The sequence below is a fragment of the Nothoprocta perdicaria genome, unplaced genomic scaffold, assembly GCF_003342845.1.
Source record: "Nothoprocta perdicaria isolate Ctin4 unplaced genomic scaffold, notPer1 scaffold_264, whole genome shotgun sequence".
In the NCBI taxonomy this organism is placed as follows: Eukaryota; Metazoa; Chordata; class Aves; order Tinamiformes; family Tinamidae; genus Nothoprocta; species Nothoprocta perdicaria.
This window is the reverse complement of record NW_020455493.1, coordinates 244,629-253,896: the sequence shown is the minus strand read 5'-3', so window position 1 is coordinate 253,896 and position 9,268 is coordinate 244,629. Positions and strand designations below refer to the sequence as shown.

The 9,268-nt window shown below is 37.9% G+C and overlaps 1 long non-coding RNA gene across 1 annotated transcript; it reads left to right on the top strand.

The window, feature by feature from the left end:
- Positions 1-818: 818 nt before the first annotated feature.
- Positions 819-7,945, top strand: LOC112948513. Its single transcript, XR_003249643.1, has 2 exons — positions 819-986; positions 7,874-7,945. It is a non-coding gene; the product is annotated as an uncharacterized LOC112948513 (long non-coding RNA).
- Positions 7,946-9,268: the final 1,323 nt, after the last annotated feature.

The window sequence follows — 9,268 nt, the reverse complement described above, 5'->3', positions numbered from 1 at the left end:
TTAATCCCTGAATATGGCCATGGGTTTTCCTTGTAAATGCAAGATTTAGACTTGTTAAGCCATTAACTGTTGTTAACGTCCTTTTACTTGGGTTTTGCATTTAAATATTTTAGAATAGTGGTCCTGATAAGGACCACCGGAGTTTTGCAAAGTGTGTTTTTAAACCTTTGTTATAATTTTAAGCACTTTTTTCCCCCCAGGAAAAATATGGTTCTGTTCATAAGGATACTACAAAACATTAAATGTCTATCTGAATCTCTTTGGTGTATTGTACGTCTTTGAAAAAAACCCAGCCTCTTAATTTATCATTTTTAAATTACATAAAATATCAATAATTAATCAATGTGAACATTTCCTGAATATTTCTTGGAATATTCAGGAGAAGCATTGTTAGTTGGTTCCATCATATTTATATGAACCATTCAGTGAGCTAATCTCATCTTCTCAGAATATTTTAACACTCTTGATTTCAAAACTTGAGATAATTTCCACCATGTAAATGAGCATTAATAATGAGCAAAAAAATATATATTCTAGATATGAATGCATCCTGATTTTCTTGAAAACTTATGTGAATGATACTATGACTAAAGAGAGCCTGGACATTATGGATGTGGAGTTTTTCAGAAAATAAGTTCAAATAGTAGACAGAAAATGTTTTAATGTCAAAATCATTTAAATAAGACATATGAATGTTAATACTATAGTACTGACATAATATGCCTCTCTGGTGAATATGTCTAGTGTTACATGTGAATTAGAGAATTTGGTTCCCCTTAATTTACAAACAAAATATTTATTCTATTTCAATGCAGGTTGCTTTTCCAGACTTGATGTTCCTTGTTGGATATAAGGTTGCATGTTTGCAATAATTTCTTACATTCTTCAGATGACTCTAAGAGAATGGTGTCAGATACATCTTCTTGCATCTGGTGAGTGGACTCAGAGGAAGACAGAGATGAAGATGACTGGACTTTTGAACAAGAGTATGTATTGGTGTCCTGTGGCTCAGAGCTATCATCTGTTCTTTTTGCTCACTTCAGACAATCTCGATGATATATTCAGGATTTGCAGTCCTACACCAGTGGGGAAATTACTTAAGGACTGGAGCCTGAAGCACCACACTGTATTCACTTGTCTGCAGTTACCCCCTTGGGACTTGGGAAGAGCACAAGTTGTTTGCTAGTTTGTATCCTATATTGTAAGAGGGAGGGTTAGATGTCCTGATGCTGATATTCTGTGCATTAGGGTTTTTTCCCTCTGGAATTTTCCAACTCGGACAACATTCCCAAGTTGCTGCTTTTGGAACTGATTATAATACCTGTCTAACATTTCTGTGTTGAAGCTCATTTTCGAAGACAAAGTCAGGGAGATTTTTGGTAAGGCTGCTATTTAAGAATATTTTGCTTCCAATCTTTCCTAAATCTCTATTGACCAGATCTAGCAGAGTACAAATCTGCTGCATCTATTAACTATGCAGAAGAACTAGATTCCTCACAAAACCTGAATTTAAGTTCTACCTCTCAGCTAGGGTGTGCCAGATGGCTCTCAGGATTGCACTATAATTATTGTTTCCTGATAAGACCTATCTTTGTTAAGAGCAGCAAAAACTGCCTTATCAGCCCACTGAAGTAAACAGAGAAGGGTCATAATGCTCCACAGAATCAAGCAAACCCAAGTTATTTTTATTTGATTATTGAAACTAAAAAAATGTGGTCTTTCTGTTTTTGGTCTTTGTGTTTTTGTGTTTTTGTGTTTTTGGTTTTGTGGTCTTTGAGTTTATTTCTCAACTGCAAATGTAGGATGTTTTTCTATATCTATCAAGAATAAATTTCTGATCTATCTAGAAATTTCTGGTCTAGAGACCTTTTTCCTTAGTGGGATCAGATTTTCCTTATCTGCTGCCTGATAAACAGGTTTTTTGAAGCCTGCGACCAACTCCTCCTTGCTTCATGCCTTTGAAAAATAGTCTTTTTGGTTGATGAAGAATTTTGAAGGAACGTGAGAGAGCTTCAAATTAATTCCTTTATCAGGTTCAGTAAGAGAACCTGATTTCTCATGATGCCTGTAGAATTTTTCCCAGTATGTTGCCTCATATTTTAACAGAATTGCATATGAATTCATTAATTCATTAATTTATCTCCTTTTTTTTTTTTTTTTTTGTTTTTTTCCTCCACTGAATTTTTGCTGCTCTTGTCAAGGTGACTCTCCATACTTCAAAGATTAGGTATGCTGTTCTGTATGAACAGGAACTTCTCTCCTCCCTTCCTCTTCCCTCTCCTTCCATAGCAAAAAATGCAATAGCACCCATCTTTAAACAAAAGAAAATTAAAATTATGCTTCCAAGTATCATTTATTTTTACACTCTGATGTTCTCTTCCTAAGGACACGAAAAAAAAACAAACAGGGTCAAAAGGAACCTCAACAAGTACCAGAAAATAGTGAAAATAAACCTCAGACAAAATGTAACTTTAAAGGGGGAAGCCAAGACAGATTGCTGGAGCTGAAAGTTATGCAACTTGGGCTTTCAGTATTGACTGGTTTTCAGGCACATGCTTTGATGATAGAGATAGGGCAGGCTTAGTCTTAGTTCTACAGTACTCTGTTTCCTTCCTCAGTTGCAAATTATGAGTATGTCAGAACGTAGCCCTGAGCAGTCGTGCATCTGGGGATCTTCCTCTCTCTCCACAACCTCTGAAATTATGAACAATAGACAGCTGCATTTATTCTGTGGGGCAAGTAGTTTCAAAACAAACCCTATGAATCTGAAAAGACGTAGCTAGAAAGAAGTAGAAAGTTGTAGACGTGGTAGAAAATGTTTTTGGAAGTTGCTGTGATTCTGATGTCAGTGAGACAGAAAGTTAATGGCTCTGTTTTCTTATATCATCATGCCACAAATGAAGCTTTTGTGCTGTTGAATGCCATGAAAAATAGCTGGAATTAGCTGTTTGCACCTTAGATAAGGCTCCTACACAGGGAGCAAAGGGCTAGGAGGCCTGGAATATCTGCCCTGTGAGCAAAGGCTGAGGGAGCTGGGCCTGTTCAGCCCGAAGAAGAGGAGGCTGAGGGGGGACCTGATCAATGTCTATAAATACCTCAAGGGAGGCAGTGAGGAGGAGGGGGGCGGCCTCTTTTCAGTGGCGGACAGCGACAGGACTAGAGGAAACAGCCACAAGCTGAGGCACCAAAAGTCCCACAGGAATAGGACTAGAGGAAATGGCTTCAAACTGAAGCATCGGAAGTTCCACAGGAACTTAAGGAAACATTTCTTGACAGTGAGGGTGACAGAGCCCTGGCACAGGCTGCCCAGAGAGGTTGTGGAGTCTCCTTCTTTGGAGATCTTTAAAACCTGCTTGGACACAGCCCTATGCCACATGCTCTAGGTGACCCTGCGTGAGCAGGGGGGTTGGACTAGATGACCTCTGAGGTCCCTTCCAACCTTGGGCATTCTATGATTCCTACACTTTATGTTTAGAGGGCTGAATTTAGACAGACCTTAATAAATCTTAGTAAGCTAATTCAACCAGATTAAGTCAAACTTCCAACTGTTTCTGAAAAATGGCAAAATGGTGTTACATGCAATAGGAAATGCTGAAGTCTCACTTTACAAGAACATAGCTCAGAATAGAACTGGAAAATTTTCCAAATATGCCAAGATGTATTTTTTCTCTTGTATCTTTTTTTTTTTTTTTTTTAATGTGGGCTTATTTGATTGATTGATTTTGTTTCCTGAATAAAATGCATTTTTACTACGGTATAATGTATTTTTAATCTTATCAAAACAAAAGTATCCTTTTCTGAAAATGTTAAAATGGGTCTTTCTTAAATATATTGCTTAAATTTGATCTCCTTTCCTTCTGCAGCTATGTTCTGATGCAATTAACTAAATTTCCCAAAGCTCTTATATGATGAATCAATGTGAGGCAGGGAAACTTAAGAGAAAAGGGAACATCTTGCTGTACATCTGGATGATAAGCTTTCGGTTTATATGTCTTCTAGGTGCTGTAGGCTACAGTACATAAAGAAGTCTTAGAGGGAGACAACTGATCTGGAAGGCTGCTCTTTGCTAATCTTCATGCATGTTATTGATATTGAATGAAGGTTCGAGAAATGAATTTCAGAATAGTATCCAATCTGATGATTTCTATTTTTCAGAATTTTGAAATAACAGTGTCTGAGAAGTTTCTGTTATTTATGTACATTGGGAGGCATTAGAAACTTTATTGTTTTCTAAAGGATTTTAGTGCACAAAAATAAAATCTTTCTAAAAGCATAGTCAGTACTGTGCAAAGCACTGCAAGGAGTGTAGTGTCTTCAATAACACAATATGTGTAGCTGTATTACTTACTGAATGCCAATACCTTGGTCTCCTAATAATCAATTTGCTATAACTTTGTTACCAGCTTACTGATCTTTATGTTGATAAGACTGTCACATAAATTTAGACCTACTGATGATTTTATTACTCTCAAATATCCTCTGAATGACACAAGCTAGAAATAAGTAATTGAATCTTTGCATAAAATGGAGTAGATAATATAGCAGCTTTCTAGCTAATGCCACCTTGAGAAAGAGTATTAATAATGAATAATCTCCCATCATTGATAATTGCTAATCAACTACATTGATTATGTACTAATTAAAATTGATTTATCAAAATACCCTAGATTTCATATGTTCATAAATGTTGTTATTTTGCACAAGATATCAACTTATAATCCTTATATATAATCCTAGCTGAACACAAAACGTCTGAGTTTCAAATTTGCTCTCTACCATTAGATTGAAAACCAGAGGAGGAAGGATCTGAGAAGATATGTCGTAATAAAAATAATCTATCTATATTTAGGTTGATCTTAATGATTCTCCTTTTTCATTCTCCTTATATTTAACTTCAGTACAAGGTAGATAGTGGGGATATAACTTCCCTTTTTAGTTGAGTTATTACACATTACAAATGTTAAATATATTTATTTAGTATAAATAAAATACCAAAATTAACAGTAGTATTGTGGAGCTGTAAGAGCTAAGGGTAATCTCACATAGTTTGAAAAGAGTAGATGCTTGAAGCTGTCAAGGTCTTTATGAAGTCTGATGAAGACAGAGCAAGCAGGAAATTAAATAGGTAGTAGTCCTCTGAATGTTATTGAATTATGCTAATAAATCAGGAAATGTTGAGACTAATGGCAAAAAAACAGATAGAAAGAGAAAGGAGTGTCTATGTGTACGTCCATTCTAAAAATGTGTTTGTAGGGGGGAAAGATAGGTACTAGTTCCTGTATATTTGGGCTAGAAATAGTATGCAAAAATAGTGAGGAATCTGCCACATACAAGATATGAAGGAAATTCAAATATATATATATATATGCACACATATGTGTGCATATATATATATATTTGTGGTCATATTAGTAATCTAACACAGCTCCTAAAAGTTTAGTTTGGGACACTTCTTTCCCTTAGCTAGATTGCAGTCAGAGTAATTTTTTCCAGTGCGTGCTTGGCTCATGTTTGATTTGAAAAAGTGCTTGTGGGCCCTCGAGCTTGATCTTTTCCTGAGAGTGCACCATTCGGTCCAATAAAAAACAGCATCTCTCTCTCTGGATCATGATTTTAAGAATAGAAGGCCTGTAAAATGAGAAAGGATGGTGTCTACATTTGTTCAATGGAAATAAATTCCAAAATGACCACTGATATTTGTAGATTCATGATCAAGTTAGGCTGTATTTTTTTTTTTATATCTGATATGACATTCTTAATGATCATAGGCTTTTTTTCATTTTTCCAGACTAACTCAGAGTCATGTGGGTGAGTACTATTAGGCTGCGTAGTGCAGGGGGGGATCAGCTGATGAGTAAAGCCTTTGCTCAGCTTAATTGGCTCATTTTGCGTTTTGCAGATGTTAGATTTTCAAATTGACAATTCCATAAATGCACCCAAGCAGCTCTGATGTAACACAGAGAGCTGCTGCTTGGGAAAGACGAATCTCATTTGCAATGTAAGAAGCAGAACATAAAGAGAATCTGCCCTTGCAAATTCTCTTTCCCAAGGGTAAATTATAAAATTGAATGTCAAGGTCATTCTGACAGAGAACGTGCCTGGCGGAAAATGAAACTGCAGCTTCGTATGCCTTGGCTTTGAGTATTTTAATGAGACCTTTTTGAAGGTTTTCTTTCTTTTCTTCTTTACGTTGAAATGTAGCCGCAGTGGTAGCGCGGGAGGCTGAGGTGTGCGGCTGGTTTTGTGCTGGCAGGAGCAGCCACGCTCAGATCTGCCATTCCCTGGGAGGGATGGAGGCTGCTATGGCAGTTGCTATGACAACCAGCTCCACTTTGGAGCAGCCGTGCTCGGCACGTTGTGAAATGACTCCCTTCTCGCTGTGCGCCGGCCGTGCAAAAAGGTGATGCCTGCAGTTAAGAAGCACTGAGTTCGTCTAGATCAAAAATTAAATGACATTTTTCACTTGCCTCTCGGCACGTGGATAAGCCAGAATAGAGCATGATGGCAATTATAAAAGCACAAGGTTTGGGCAGAACGATACAATTTTCATTCTTGGGGGGGAAACAAATGCTTGTGTGAATGCATTTCACACACTATAATGTTATAAACTTCCACAAAATGTTATATGTGAGCATACAGCCTGTAGAGAAAAGCAGGGTATAGTACCAAAGTGGTTTACCATGGAGAAATCTTTTTATTCAAATAAATATAATACCAGAGGGTGAGGAAAATGCAGGGGAGCATGTGTAAATCAAGCGATGACAAGGAACTGATTACCCACCTAACAAATATATCTAGCAATATTGTTGTGTTGAGACTTCACAAGCTCTTAACGTATAGCCTAAAGTACATTATTTTCCTGCTATTATATACAAATATTCTCTGCAGTACCATAAAAAATGACTAGCAAATATGTCTTTCACGTGGAGAGTGGAGCATGAAAGTGCAGTGGCAGTTTGGATTTGTTTAACAAAGGCTTGTGCACAGGATCTGGCACTGGCTTAATAATATCCAGCGGAGCTGTTGGAAGTATATTCTACTCTGAAATATAATCATATTCAAAAACTATACCACTGTGGAATTGGCAGTGATCAAGATACAGCTCAGGTACTACATACCATTTAATTCTCTAGTTATTCTATTTTTTGTGCTTTTTACTTATGAGTATCTAATTTGCATAACAATTTTACAGTGACTTCTTAATGATGTGTGGTATGGCAAATGTTGCTATTGGATTATGCAAATCCCTGTAATCTTATTTCTTGAAACAACTACACAATTATTCTTGATAACCTCAATACAAACGCACAGGGTCCTCTAACCTGATTGCCCCCTAGTCTGAGAATATCCAGGCAGGTTGCCAGTGAAAAGCTACCTAGTTCAGCTTCCTTGCTGCCTTCCACTTATGCATTCATTGACCAGAGCACATGTGAATGAGAAAGAAAATTTAAATATTCACTCTGGCACATTTCTTGTTACTCTACTCACTTGGTATTTACAATGCTAGTGAGCAGAGGTCTGGCTCTGGAAATGCAATGCATGTACATATACGTGTTTGTGTGTGTCACATACATCGAGAGGTGTGTGGATATTTATTACCTTGAAAGCTTTTTTTCTTTTACAGCTGTATAACAGGGTTAAAAAAAAAATGGTTACTCTCCAGTCACCCACTTTTGGTCACAGGTAGATCAAGAAATTCTTTTAAAAATGTGAACAGTTAATAAAAATGAGCTTCCAGAATTCTGTTAGAAAATACACATGAAATAGGTAATCACTAACCAAGTCAGTCTTGATGTTAGCAGAGTATTGACTTGTTTACATCCAAGGAACATACAGAAAGCTTTATGCATCATCTGGATATTTTTAACTGCAGGTTTGAAATTTGACAACACTAATAAAATTCATCTGGATGCAAAGTAAGAAAAGTGCAAAAGAGAACAGGGCAAGCACTTCAACCAAATCAGCTTTTCTTGTCAAGTGTACAAGGTAAGGCATGGGTGGAGGCATGAAGAGGGAAAATGCTCTCTTATTCTGTCTCATCAAGCTCCATAGTGGCGTGGTTGCAGAGCAGTGTCTGGGTTAGTCTCAGAGGGCCCTCAGGCATCTCTGCAGGCTGCGAACAGGCAGGTCTGTGGAGCAGAAGTAACTCAAGTTCTGCCTCTTCTCCACAGCCCTTTGTGCTCTGGGTATTTACAGAGAAGACCTGCTGTTGCTATGCAGAATTCGGGTGCAAAATGCACCCATAGCAGATCTGGTATCTTCTTTTCAGCTTTCTCCATGTAAAATGACTGGTTAGCTCCACTGTTTTACTGACTATGCCCCACAGAGCTAAGGGCTGAGAGAAATGCAAGGACATCCTCCTTTTGAGCCTATTCATGGAAATCATGTATTGATTCTGGATGTTTTGTGTTCTGAGTCTGTCCTGGTGGCCCACAGCTGGATGTGTCCTGTTGCTTCCTGGTGCATGCTGACCACCCCGCCCAGAGGTAGCAATCTCTAATACAGACTGATCAAGACAACATCACTTGCCTTTGGCTCTGTTAGGCCCTCACTTGAGGTGTAATAATTTTATTTGGGAGGTTTTTTTTTTATTTTATGCAGATTTCATGGAATAGTAACAGTGTGGTATCACACCCTGCTTGCCTCAAGTGTTTATCCAATGACACTTGTTTTGTGTGTGCCTGCATGTGTGGGGCTAAACTGAAGTAAATATTGTAGTTCCATGGTGTGAAGGATGAAGAATGAGTGAGATCTATTCGAGACTAAGAAAAATTGAGGTTAAGGAAAGCTTAGAAAGGCTATCCCAAGCAGACATAGCTGTAATTGTCTTTCTCTTCATCTGTTCTGTCTGTCTTTCTAGAGGAGCTTCTGGGCTGCACCAACATGTCAACTGGAGGAAGCTGAACGCCTTGCTTCAATTTAGGTGAGAGCCATTGGATTTGCAATGTAATCAAGAGACTGTGATCCTGAACCAAGCCATGAAGTGAGCCTAACTGACACTGTCAGCACATCTAAGCACCAAGAGAGTTAAATAGTTTGGAGCAAATGAAGCACTCAGCTCAAGTAGCATCATGGGATGATTCTTGTTAAAATTATCTGTTTGCAAAATCCCCCTGAAACTGATGGGATGATATGTCTGTCTACTAAGAGCAGAGACCATGATCTGAATCTGCATAAGGAGCCAATACACACATGCTCTTCATCATTGGGCAAGGTCTGCGATGGTAAATGTCAATGTCAGTTCGAGTATTCTGAATTGTGAATTGAA